The sequence below is a fragment of the Mustela putorius genome, unplaced genomic scaffold (genome assembly GCF_011764305.1).
Source record: "Mustela putorius furo isolate JIRA1106 unplaced genomic scaffold, ASM1176430v1.1 tig00000151_pilon_pilon_pilon, whole genome shotgun sequence".
In the NCBI taxonomy this organism is placed as follows: Eukaryota; Metazoa; Chordata; class Mammalia; order Carnivora; family Mustelidae; genus Mustela; species Mustela putorius.
The window spans coordinates 5,541,487-5,553,191 of record NW_025421296.1 but is presented as its reverse complement, the minus strand read 5'-3'; positions in this window follow the sequence as shown (position 1 = coordinate 5,553,191).

Genomic DNA, 11,705 nt, shown 5'->3' with positions numbered 1-11,705 from the left:
ATCTGTTAATGTGGTAAATAACATTAAAAGACTTTCTGTTGTTAAAGTATTCCTGCATCACTGGTTATAAGCAATGCCATTATTCTGTCTTACTGAGGTAGATAGATATCCATCCATCCATTCATTCATCCACACATGTGCCCGAGCATACACACCAGTCAACTTAGTTTTGTCACAGCGTCAGGAGAATTTTGCATCTGTATTCTTAAGGAAGTTGGCATAGCATTTCTGTGTCATCTGCCTAGGGGAAAACAGACTGAAAGCCACACGCTAGAGGGACATGCCTCTCTTTCTGTTCCCAGTATCTGAACCTATCTCCACTGGTGGCTCCAGGCATAATAAGACTGCAGTGGCAACCATTCCGGAAGTACTAACAGCATTGCTTTCAGCAGCAGCACTGCGGGGTCCCCCATGGAGCAGGCTACAGGGGCAGCAATGGGAATAATTTAGGAAGTAATAACAGTATTCGCTGCAGCTGGAGCCCCTGATGTGCGAGTCCTCATGGTGGCAGCGCCGACGACAGCAGTAATGGCCACTCCCAGAAGTGTAACTTTCCTAGGCTTTTGCTTAAGGAGCTGGATTTGGACTTCCGAAGCCTTGGGGCACCTGCTACTGACCTCGGGACGACATGATCACTCTTCCAAATGAGAAGAATCAGAGATTTCTTGTCGTTACAAATTTTTGAACAACCTGACCTTTTCATCCGTTGCCCCAGATAGCCCTGTATCTGGATTTCTCTATGAAATGTGATAAATAGGACTCATTTGTGAGCCTGCACAGTGTTTAAATTCTTATTTAATTGCCACTGTCGAAAAATTGGGAGAGATCACATAAAAATACAGTTTTCTGCCTTCTCTTGACAGTTTTCAAGAGAGGGCAGTGCTGATCCAGCTCCCTGCAACGCAGCAGTTGGGTGATGCTGAGCAATGGCTGCCCTCCCCAGTTCACCAGTTTCCCCAGCCAGACTGCTTCCACCTCATACCTCCCGCCAGTCCTGTGCACCTTTTTATTTGCCACACCACTGTAAATGGTGAACAGGCATAGCAGAACTCCAGGAATATTATTTATTTTCTTCGCTTACAAGGCAAGATGTATTTTATACATGACATAAATTGACTTAAACTTGAGTTGTAACGTTGAGAGCCACCTGTAGCTGTTAAATAACAAGTAATTAGATTAATCACATCAATGTCATTTTAAAATTAATCCATAAAGCAGGGTTTTTGTAGTAGTCATTGGTGTTTTCTGTTTTGTTTTGTTTGCTCTTTGTCTTAAGCCTAAGTTTAAAAAAAAAAAAAATGACATTATTTGTGCCAGATTCCTAACTCTTTTTGGCTTTGGATTTTTTTTTTTCTTCCATGTGTATGAATCCTTTGAAGTCAACCAGGGCTGACTGCGAGAGGACTCTTTGTGCAATCCAATCAGGCTAATTTCAATTTTAAGTGCAGGAGACAGGCATGCTTTTCATCGTCTCCTTTGTGTAGCTATGATGGATTGGCTAGTGTTGAGTTAGTAAGATTTCCAGGAAAGGACAGTACAAATGCTGTCCTAAGCAGCCTGTTAATAAATAGACCTCAAGTCTTAAAATCTCCCACTTGCTATTTTATTTTAACAGTAGAATAAAGGTTCACTAAAGCACAGACTACATTTCACTTTGCAGTTTCATCTCAAAAGCTACCAGTATTTACATTCCCACATGATTCTAATAAGAAGTGCAAGTAAGGAATCCCTGTCTAAAAAAATTTACAGATTTGTAAGAGTAAGAGAAAGGAGAGTTTCAAGTTAATTTAAATATACTCTCTAAACATATTCCTGTTTTTCCTTAATTATTTAAAAATACTTTCTAGAAATCTCTTTTCCAGGGATTGTTGGTAGAATACAATGAGATAAGCTCTTTGATACCTAACTAAAATTATATTTAAATTATTATCGTGCGTGTGTTTGTTTTTTGTTGTTATGTGTAAAAAAAATCAAATCATAATATGACAAGAAGCATGAGCTATGTGAAACTTAGGGAATAATTAAAGTGTTTCCTGATGAGTTTCTTTACTTTTTATTGCTGGAATTATTCCAAAAGAAAGAGAAAAACAGAAGTATAAAATAATGATCAACAAAAAAAGAAAACCCAAATCAATTATGTAAACGAATTCAATATCAATTTTCAATTAAAATCAAGAGAATTAGAAAAAAAAAACTGTACTAATCAAAATAATACCAACCTCTTACTGCACATTCACCATAGGTGTGGGGCATTTCCAATGGCTTTATGTTAATTTACTCCTATAATCTTCATAATACTTCTGTGTTAAATACCTTTATCATGATTCTTACTTTACAGAAAAGGAAACAGAAGTAATCTGTTTCTCAACTTCATGGAGCTAATCCCTGATAGTGGAATTTGAGCCTAGGCAATAGGAGTTTGGAGGTTTTACCACAACACATTGCTGGCTCTCTTTTGCCATGCATACATGTTTACATGATTATTCACAATCACACTTTGCTAATGCTTTTTCCATTAGAAATGCACATTAAAAACACCTTTAGGGATCTCAGGGTACATTAATTCTATCTAAATCTGTCCCATACCCTCTTCCCCAGGTCAATTTCAGTTCGATTGAAGTACTTCAAGATCTTTGAGGTCAGAAGTAGGAGTCTGGTGAAGCTTGGAGAAGGGAGGAACAGTTAGATAAGACTTACAGAGCAGTGGACATCTAGTAAATTCATGGGATATAAAATCAATGTACAGAAATCTTTTGTATTCTATACATTCATATTGACACAACACAAAAAGGAATTAAGAAAACACAGGGCACCTGGGTGGCTCAACACAGGGTTAAGCCTCTGCCTTCAGCTCGGGTCATCATCTCAGGGTCCTGGGATCAGCCCCTGCATCAGGCTCTCTGCTCATCAGTGAGCCTGCTCCCCCGACCCTGCCTGCCTCTCTGCCTATCTGTGATCTCTGTCTGTCAAATAAATAAATAAAATCTTAAAAAAAAAAAAAAGAAAGAAAGAAAAAGAAAACAATCCCATTTACTGCACAAAAAATAATAAAATACCTAGGAATAAATTTATCCAAAGAAGTAAAAGACCTGTACTCTAAAAACTGTAAAACACTGATGGAAGAAATTGAAGTCAAAGAAATGGAAAGACATTCCATGCTCACGGGTTGGAAGAACAAATATGGTTAAAATGTCCATACTATCCAAAGGAATCTGTAGATTTAACACAATCCCTATGAAAACACCAACAGCATTTTTCACAGAACTAGAACAAACAATCCTAACATTTGTATGGAATCACAAAACATCCCAATAGCCAAAGCAATCTTGAAAAAGAAGAAACAAAATGGGGTATCATAATTCAGACAGAGTTATATTACAAAGCTGTAGTCATCAAGGCAGTCTGGTACTGGTACAAAACAGACATATAGGTCAATGAAACAGAATAGAGAACCCAGACATAATCCCACAATTGTATGGTCAATTAATTTTCAACAAAGGAGGAAAGAATATACAGTGGGAAAAAGTCAGTCTCTAACAAATGGTGTTGGGAAAACTGGACAGCTGCATGCAAAAGAATGAAACAAGTCCACTTTCTTATACCATACACAAAAATAAACCCAAAATGAATTAAAGATCCAGATGTGAAGCCTAAAACCATGAAAATCCTAGAAGGAAGCATAGGCAATAATGTCTATGACATTAGCCATAGTGCCATTTTTCTAAGTATATCTACTGAGGCAAGGGAAATAAAAGCAAAAATAAAGGATTGAGACTACTTCAAAATAAAATACTCCTGCACAGAGAAGGAAACGATCAACATAACTTAAAGACAACTTACTGAATGGGAGAAGAAATGTGCAACTGACATCATTGATAAAGGGTTGGTATCCAAAATATATAAAAAGCTGATATAACACCCCAAAACAATTGAATTAAAATTGGGCAAAACACATGAACTGACATTTTTCCAAAGAAGACATCCAGATGGCCAACAGACACATGAGAAGATGCTCAGCATCACTCATTATCAGGAATGCAAATCAAAACGACAATGAGATCTCACCTCACATCAATCAGAAAGGCAAGATCAAAAACACAAGAAATGACAAATTTTGGTGAGGATGTGGAGAAAAGGAACCTTTTTGAACTGTTGGTGGGAATGCAACTGCTGCAGCCACTGAGGAAAACAGTATGGAGTTTCTTTTTCTTTTCTCTCTCCTTTTTCAAAGATTTTGTTTATTTCTTTGATAGACAGAGATCACAAGTAGGCAGAAAGGCAGGCAGGGGTTGGGGGGAGCAGGCTCCCTGCTGAGTGGAGAGCCTGATGCGGGGCTCGATCCCAGGACCTTGAGATCATGACCTGCACCGAAGGCAGAGGCTTAACCCATTGAGCCATCCAGGTGCTCCAGTATGGAGATCCTTAAAAAGTTAAAAATAGAACTACCCTGCAGTCCAAGAATTGCACTACTGGGTATTCACCCAAAATACAAGAACACTAATTCAAGGAGATGCATGTACCCCTGTATTTATTGCAGCAGTATTTACAATAGCCAAATTATGGTAGCAGCCCAAGTGTCCCTTGAAAGATGAATGGATAGAGATCTCATACACACACACACACACACACACACACACACACAAGAACATTATTCAGCTATAAAAAGGAATGAAACTTGGTATTTGCATCAGCATGGATGAATATAGGTAGTATAGTGCTGACTGAAGCTTTTCAGTCAAATTTTTCTGTCAGTCAGAGAAAGACAAATACCACATGATTTCACTCATATGTGGAATTTAAGAATCAAATGAACAAAGGAAAAAAAGAGCGAGAGAGACAAATCAAGAAACAGACTGATAGCTATCGAGAATGACTGATGGTTACCGGATGTGAGAGGTTGGGAGGACACACTAAATAGGCAGTGGGGATGAAGGAGTGGGTGTGTCCTCAGGAGCACCGAGGGATGTATGGAAGTGTTGAATCACGCTATTGTACATCTGAAACTAATAGAACACTGTATTTTAAGAATACAGGAATTAAAATTTAAAAACTTAATAAAAAAATCAATAGGTTAGGAAAAAAAAAAAAAGATTTCCTGGAAGGTGGGAGCTGTTCCTGGCCCCACATTACTCCCAATTTCTCAACCTAGAGCAATCTACCCGAAGTCCATTCAAACAATTACTGTTCTATTCTAAAAAAAAAAAAAAGGAATTGAATTCCATGGGACCAGGATGTAATAGCACCTTTCCTTCCATCTCTCTATGATCTTTGGTCTCTGGGTCACACTTTTACATTTAGGAAGAAGTGTAGTGCCTGGTTCATGGATTTTGTTGTTGTTGCTGTTCCAATTCTTGTCATTTTCAGGGAGGCAGAGTTCCTTGACCACTTGATATCTAACTATTTCCATTTCTAATCAATGTTTTTCTCCCTCCCTACTGTGATTGTGATTTGGACCTTTATATCAGCCAGCATTCCTTCATCTTTGGAATGACCTAAACCACTTTCTGCATCTAACACTCAATAGAAATCGATCCTGCCAAGGATGCTCTCTAGTCTTCTTCCGACTGAAATACTGGCCTTCCTTTCTCACTTTATGCTGCCATGTCCCTCCTTCTGGAAGTCTCCTCCTGGGTCTCTCTGCCTTCTATTTGTTGAGGATAGTGGAGTCCTCTTTCCTATATAGACTCCAGCAGACAGTGCCAGGGTTTCATAATGTAGTCACTAATGGAAATTGCACAACAGAGGATAAATACCTAATAAAATTGCCTATAGGAAATGGCTTAGGATGGTGACTTTCTAAAGCATGTATTATTAATGGAAATAACAACTGGTGAAATTTCAGGGTCCTGCTGCGGTTAGACTACACCAAAAAATTTTATTCGAAGACATGTTTATTTTGGCTTAATAGTCAACTGAACATGAAAAAATAATTGAATTATCTACATCAAGTCATTAAAATCTGTCCTTATGCACCCACATGTAACAATTCTACAAACAAAACAAGTTTTTATGTGTGCTTCTCTTTGAAGACACTTTATGCAATATAAATTGTTGAATCATTAACTTTCAATTCAGCCAACAGCACTATAACTTACACCCGAACCGAGCTTGTCTAACACGTGCATTTTCTCCATAGGTCAGGTAACAGCCTTCTAGTGCTTAGGGGTACTAGACAGCACTTCTGTACTATGCTTGGAGGTCATTTCAAAAACAGCAGAAGTCCCAGCAAGAAGGACAAACGAGCAACCGACACGGCTTTAAAATAAGCTGTGAAAGGACACTTGTTTACAGCACAAGAACTGACACGAGAAGGCGAAGTATCACGTTGCTTGCTTTCAGATGGGTCCCTGTGCCGCAGGCATTGAAATTTTCCCCTGCTCCGCACATGTCCCAGAAGGACTGCAACAGTGCTGGGTGTTGACTTGGGGATTACAAATAGATTTTAGCTAGCTGGTGAATTTGCAAATATCAATTGTGTGAATAATGAAGACTACGTATGTTGTACGTGTGTAGTCATTAGTGTATTCTCAGGGTTTTTGTTTTTTTAAGATTTTAGTTATTTATTTGAGAGACAGAGAGAGAGAGAGAGCTCATGAGCCGGGGCGGGGGTGTAGGAGGAGAAGCAGACTTCCCACCATGCAGAGAGTCCAATGCTGGACTCTATCCCAGGACCCTGGGATCATGTCCTGAGCCAAAGGCAGATGCTTAACTGACGGAGCCACCCAGGTGCACATGTTCTCAGGTGTCTTTTACTGATAATGGTACATGATAAAGCATGTTTAAGAACTGACCTGTAGACTCAGGCTCACGTTACTCATTCAGGCATTCCAGAAGCTTAATAATCCAGTCACTAATTATCTCTTCCCACTAGTCTTTTGCTACTACTGCTACTGCTGCTACTATTACTACTATCACTTAAATGTTCCGAGGTTTGCAGTCATTTCTTTGTAATCTTCCTTCTTTCAGACCGTGAGCTCTTAAAGGGCAAGGGCAAAGGCAAGTTTGTGTACCCCAACACTTGTTACAGTGCTTGATTCATTGCACAGTCTCAGGAACTATTAGACCTAGCACTGTTGTCATGACATTATTTTGGGGAACACTGTACTGGATCATACGAGAAAAGAATGCTCTTCCATGTAGAAGAAACCAGTAAAAGAAACCAGTTAGAAGTGTCCAGTGTCAAAGAGAGATTCTGAGGAAACAGAAACTCAGGGCAAACATGCGATTTGGAGATGGCTCTCATTGAAAGGGCACCTCTGACAGCCAGGAAGTGGAACAAAGGAGATAAATTCAGATGTGTCCATTTTCAAAGCTCCTGTTCTTTCTCTCAGGTCATGGTGTCTCTGTTTCAGATAGAGGCATGGAAGGAGAGGAAACCAGATTTGTAGTTTGCAGTAGCTTTTGGTGTTCTATATTAGGAAGGGGTGATAGTTAGGTTTGGCTAAGTGCCCCGGATTTAGCCTATTCAAGTCTTTGGATTCCCAAAGGAAATCCCAAAGACAATGGAGTTTCTAATTTCCTGTTGGGAAAGCACAGTTCAGATTGGTCTTCCTTGGTGAAACTTGCATCCCTGAACTGAGAACTTTGTGACAACTTTTGACTAGGGAGAAGAATGTCTTAGAAATAGACTGTCTTCTGGGCAGAGCTGCCGGGCATCACGAGCTAGGCTTTTGCTCCAGGCATTAAAAGATACGCATTAAGATTGAAGCCAAACTTGTAGTTAGAATCTGGATAGGAGTGCCCAAAGTTTTCCTTTCTCATTCATTATCACAAATTAGTATTGTCATGTACTTTGTAATATGAAGACAAAGCCATCTACCTCCCCATCCTTTTTTTTTTTTTGATTGTCTAATGATGTCTATGCTTAAAATGATGGTGATGCACTCAGAATATTTGTTGTATTTACCTTCACCTGTATCCTATGACTTAGATTCAGTAGTGGTGAGAGGAAGTTTTGCCTGAATTCTTATGCCTTTGTTCAAGTAATCACATGAGAAAAAACTGCCTGTCATCTTTATGTTAAGTTCAGAGGACCCACTCCTCTCTTACGCAGAATAAGTTAAATGTACACAGGCGACTCCTTATGTTGGTTATGATAAGAAGATTGCTTTTTTCCTCCACTATCCCTTTGCAAAGCATTTTGATAAAACTTCCTCTCCGTTTGCTTACAAATACTTAGTAACTTCATCATTTTACATAAACTGTTAATTTCCACGAAAAATGTTCTTTCCCAGCATAAGATAGAAGCATGTGTGAATTTAAAATTAAATCATCTTTATGTCTGTCTTTGAGAGGCTCTACTGAAAATAGGGTTTGCCAGAAACACCAATGATACCATAAAATATTTAGCGCTGTCCATACCAAAGATAACAGCAGACAAAAATCTTCCAAAGCACTTATATCCGGCATGGGGCCAGCCAGTGTTTGAGGGAGTGACAGGGTGGTCTAGAAGACTTACCTGCTGGGGCATCTCAAGTACTCCAGACAGTGGGTATGAACATGACCCCTTCCTTGCACAGGGACAAAGGGCAAAGCACCTGGCAGCAAATGTTGGTTTAACCACTGACTTAGCTTTTTGGATTTGCATCCTCACTGATTCCCATTTTTGCTCCGCGGAAATCTCCCTTCCCCTCCACTGTCCATTTGCCCATGCACTCATTCAAGGAATGTTTATAGAATGGGGAACTATAAGGAGGAAGGCAGCACAAAGAATGAGCCAGGATGCTGCCTTCGACACTCCGAAAAAGTTCTGGAGGACTTGGGCATGATAGGCCTGTCCTTTGGGATTATAGCTCTCTGTTCATAACATTTTCGTTACTGTCAACTATTTTTAAAGAAATATTTTAATCTCCCGACCTAATGGGATTCATGGATGTGACAAAGTTCTCAGTGTTTTTATGACTGCCTCCTTTACCTTGTCTACCATGATATAAGGAAATAAGACATAGTATTTATAGAGTTAAATATGTTTCTTCCCTGCATACCTTCTCTACTCTGTCAAGGAAATAGCAAAAATCAAATTCTTATCACTTATTGAATCACAGTACATAAGAACAGCTATCGTGGATTCAGGGTCTTTTGTACCTAATGCAAATCCTCAATTCATGAACAGAGAACATAAAACTGGAGAATTGGAATGTGGTGAATTAAGTGGGGGAAAAAAACAAAAAGAAAGAAAAAGCATAAAAAATCATCTAAGCATCTTTTAAAAAATTTTTTTAAAGATTTTTTTTTTTTTTAATTTGACAGGCAGAGATCACAAGTAGGTGGAGAGGCAGGCAGAGAGAGAGGAGGAAGCAGGCTCCCTGCTGAGCAGAGATCCCAATGGAATCCCGGGGCTCGATTTCAGGACCCCAGGATCATGACCTGAGCCTAAGGCAGAGGTTTTAACCTACTGAGCCACCCAGGCACCCCTAAGCATCTTTTTAAAAAATGGCCAATGGTAGCATCCCACATGCCAGACTTAAAAGGGGAAAAAAAAAAAATTAAACACAACAACAAAAAACTTGTAGACATGAAATAGTAATGATGTTAGTCATAGATAACTGTATCTCTTATTGCAAGACTATATGTGGGACAAAATTATTTTGCCTCTAAATTATATTACCTAATGATTAGAGAGAATAAACTGATCATATAAGATTTCATAATCTGGCCTACATTACTACTGTGACAGAACAGTGAATTTAGCCTGACGGAACAACACAATAGCCTACATCCTACCCAGGTTTATACAGCACCGTTGCCCACACTAGGATACAGGTGTATACACTTCCTGTTCCTTCCGTCTCCTCAGCCCCCCACTGCAGCAGGCTTCAGGTTCAGCTGCCACTCGAGAACAACTGGAATTCCATCTGGAGTCATGTTCTCTAGCATAGGATTGGGAAAATGGGTGACAGTAAAGTATGTAAGGATGGGCTTAACTCACATGGGCTTAAATATTGGGTGTTTCTCCTGTTGAGGAGGAGACTAGTGTGCACAGTAGTTTCTGCATGTAGCTGGCTGAGCATCTAAAAAAAAATGCAGATTTCTAGATCCCACCCTGACTCATTATAAAAGAATTGGGTTGGGATTGTTTATTATCTTTTGCTTGAATAACACTGTAACAAACACTGCTAAAAGGCTAGGTGGCATACAAACACTATCTTCTTGCTCAAAAGGTGTGCAGGGTAGTTGGGTCCAAGCTGGGCTGGGTTGGCCTTGGGTTCAGCCTTGCCCCACATGTCTCTCATTCTAGAACACACCCTAAGAGACAGTAGCCATATGGGGCTGTCATTTTCATGGCAGAAGGCAGAAGCAAGGGGAATGAAAACATGTGATGGTCCTGAAAGCCCAATTTTGGACTGACCCATCCTCACTTCTGTCTGCATTCCATTGGTCAAAGCAAGTCACATGATGAAACCCAAGGCCAAGACTTGGAAGGTATACTCTGCCCCAAAGGGGAGAGGGAGGAGCAATAATCACTTGGGGTGGGGTGGGGAGTGGGGAGGTCTGAGGGACTAGATGTATCAGTTCTACAGGTTACTTTCATGAAGTCAATCCTATTACCTGTTAGAGGATTGCCATTTGGGGTCACTAGAGAATGTGTCATAGCAAGAGAAATGATGGGCTCCATTCCTTCAGGAGCTCAGCAAATACTTATCATCACTAACATGCACTATCCAAAGATAGAAAAATGTTAATAGGCCAAATATAAGTCAATAACAGAGGACAATTAAGAGTAGAAAGGTTAACAAGAAAATAGACTCTTTATACACATTGAGGATGGAAATACGTGTATCAAGGAAGGCTTCTCAGAGGAGGCAACACCTAGCCTCAGCTACATGATGGATGAATGTTGTATAGAGAAGGAAAGCATGCAAATCCCCATTTTCTCAGGCTTTCCCCCTCCATCAGCTAAATGGGAGGTGAGTGGCGCCTGTGATGGAAGGACCTGAGTCATGTGCTTGCTGGTGGTAGGCGAGGACTAGGAGGGACTATAAGAGCCCTCATTGACTGGCTGTGTCTGTCCCTTATTCTGGGTACTTCTGGTTATTTTAGAACCAAGTGAATTAAAAGATATAATAGCACCTTAGAATTATAAACCTGGGCAAAACATTAACATGGGATCATGCCCAGCTTAAGAGGTGGTTCACATTGCAGAGACTGTCAGTCAAGCAAAATCATTGATTGTATGCATTTATGGCAGCAGAACCATGACAACATTGTTCTTCTGGCAGCCTTTTTATTTTTAATGTGCATTGACGTGTGTCCCCAAAGGTTCAAGTTTAACTGCAGCTGAGCTGGGCCTCTCTCTCTCCATCTTTCTACCTGGGGAGTGTCTGTTATCCATGAGACGTAAGGAATAAAACCCAGCTCATTAATCAGTATGTCATCACATGACTGGAATTAACTAGTAAAGCAGTAAAGCCTCTGAGTTGATATGATAGCAAGTATCACAGGTGTATGTTTCTGCTTCCGTTTCAAAGGAAGACACCATCTGGAAGTTATCCTTCCTGCCAAAAGGAGTAGAAACATAAAGGCTCCTGTCCTTTTCCCAATTAGAACTCACAGACAGAATGAACTCTGCTAAATAGAGCAGCTCTCGTTGGAGATCTCAAGGACTGACGAGAGGCAAGCACGAGAAAACTCTTCTCAGAAGCAACTTTTTCTGCATACAAATGATAATAACTTTGTATTGGAAATGGAATTTGAGGGGCACCTGG